A 2,925-nucleotide genomic window follows, 5' to 3' on the forward strand; every position below is an offset into this window, starting at 1 on the left:
AAACATCAAAGGACAAGCCTTTTTTTCCCCTTCCCTTTGTCTCTCCTTCACTACAGACCTATACTTCCTTTGAAGTCTTTCCCTTTATCCCTTCTACCAGTTCCTTCTTCTCTTCAGGCCTCTCTACTTTCCACAGGCCTGAACTGCTTTGCCTGGGTCGTCAGTTGCCATCTTTAACCTCCTGCTCTCCCTCAACTTCCTCTCCTCCCAGGTCTTTCCCCGTCTGCTATCACACCATTTCTTCCTTCCAGGACTTTTCAATTTTTATCTCCCCTTCCATTGCTCTGAACAAGCAGCATATATAAAGTCTGTACACTCCAACTGCTAACAGTTTTCAACTGTCACATCCCAAACTCCCCACAGCCCAATCATTTTTAACAGTTCAACACTTGGTGATTAATGTACCAGCCCCACCCACAGAATGCCCTGTCCTCTCCAGCTGGCCTGGAGATGGGGCCACGCTGACTATCAGACCCTATAGATTATCGGGGCCCTGCTGATTATTACAGTATCCTCCTTGTGAACTAGTAGCCATTGAAATTGGAAATTTGATTGTGATATTGCCAACTCGTTGTGACATCACAAACCCATTTTGACATCATCATCAGCACGACATCACAAACCCATTGTGACAATATTGTCATTGTGAAATCATGATTCCATTGTGACATCTCAAATCTATTATGACCTCTTAGCTCCTTTGAAAAATCACATGCCCTTTTCAACACTACAGTCCCTTTGTTTACCCATATCCTTGTTGTTAACTAATGACAATTGAGATCAGACATGCCATTATAACATCAAAAAGTGTTTGTGACATCCTCAACAGTGTGACATCACATTTTCATTATGACAGCATCAGCTCATTGTGACATCACCAAACTCAATGACATAATCGCATTATGACAACAATTGTCATTGTGACATCATAGACACATTGTGAATGCCTATTCTGTGATTTCATTGTGTTTCAAATGTGGCATGAGAGTTGATATCAGAAACACATTTTTGTGCCCACATAACCATTTTGACATCATAATCACGTTGTGACAGAGCCATTGTGATATAACTAATACCATGTGACATCACAAACCTCTCCTACCCTCAAAACTTCCGTGACATGCTGACATTGTGATATCTTAGAACTTTTTGCCCTCATAATTTGTTTCCAACCTCATATTTCATGTATGACATGAGATACCAGAAATTCACTGTGACATCATGACCATTGTGACATCACACTGACAGATGTCATGAACATCGTGTCACATTGTGGCATCACAAAAAGTTTTGATGTCAAAATTAGTTGGTGATGCAATACAGGTAAGGGGTCACAGTAGGTCTATGATGTCACAATTGGTTGGTGATAACCAAATGGCATAAAGGTTCTCAGTTATTATGGAATCACAGAGAATATGAGTTCACAAATGGACTGTGGTATCTCCAAAGGCATGTGTTGTCACAAATGTGATGAAGCCCTAGGAGGATTGTGATGTCATAGTGTGACACAATGGTCATGATGACTGTCAATATGATGTCACAATGGTCATGATGTCACAGTGGATTTCTAATATAACATATCATAACTGAAATATTATGTTTGAAAACAGATTACGAGCTCATAAAGGGCCTAAGACATCACAATTGCAACACGTCACAAAACATGTGGACAGGACATATTTGTGATGTCACAGTGTTGTTAGTGATATCACCATGGCACTGTGATGTCACAAAGTGATTGTGATGCCATATATTCATTAATCACAATGACTTTCTGATATCAACCCACCTGCCACATTTAAAACAGAATGAAATAAGAGAATAAGCATTTACAATATGACTATTACCTCACAATGACAATATAATGTCATAATGCTATGAGGTCATTGTAAATTGGTGATGTTGCAAGGAGGTGATGGTGTCATAATGAATATGTGTTGTCACACTGGTGATGGGGTCACAAAGTGTTTGCGATATTACAATGGCATATATGAATTCAATTGTCATGTGTTCAAATTGAGGATATGGTTACACAAAGGGACTGTGATGTCACAAATGCCATATGTGTTTTCAAAGGTACTTAGGGGTCATGATAGCTTTATGATTCACAGTTGTGATGAGGTCACAATGGGTTTTTGATGCTATAATGATTTTACAATATCTCAAACACATGTCCAATTTGAATCACTACTATTTCACAATGTGCATACAAGTTCACAGAAGGAGCTTGAAGTCCTAAGGGACATGAATTTTTTTAAATGTTATGAGGTCATATTAGGTTTTTGAAAACACAGTGGGACAATGATATAACCATGGCAATGTCAACTCATTACATCATGTCAGAATATTGTTTTGAAGTCACAAATAGTTGATGATGCCACGTTGGTGATGAAGTCACAAAAGATTGGTGATGTCACAATGTGCTGGCCATGTCACAATGAAATGATGGTTCTCAATTGTCTTTAACTTACAATGAGTACATGAGTTCACAAAGGGAATGTGGTTTCTCCAAAAGTATGTGTTGTCACACATTGAAATCCTAAAAGGTTTGTGATGTCAGAATTAGACACAATGGTTATGACATCTGACAGTGTGATGACACCATGGTAATGATGTCACTGGGAATTTGTGATATCAAATGTCATATGTGAAATCTAATGAGGTCGCCAACAGATTATGAGGAAAAAAAGGCATGTCACAAAAGTTATGATGACAGGACAGGTTTGTGATGTCACGGTGTGTTAGTGATATCACAATGACAATGTGATGTGCAAAGGTATTGTGATGTCACAATGGTTATGAGTTCATGATTTGTTATGATATCCACCTATATGCCACATTTGAAGTAGAATGAAATCACAGAAAAGGCATTCATAATGTGTCGATGATATCACAATGACAATGTGAAATTATAATTTTATCATA

This window comes from Dipodomys spectabilis, unplaced genomic scaffold, assembly GCF_019054845.1.
Source record: "Dipodomys spectabilis isolate Male_0828 unplaced genomic scaffold, ASM1905484v1 ptg000203l, whole genome shotgun sequence".
NCBI lineage: Eukaryota > Metazoa > Chordata > Mammalia > Rodentia > Heteromyidae > Dipodomys > Dipodomys spectabilis.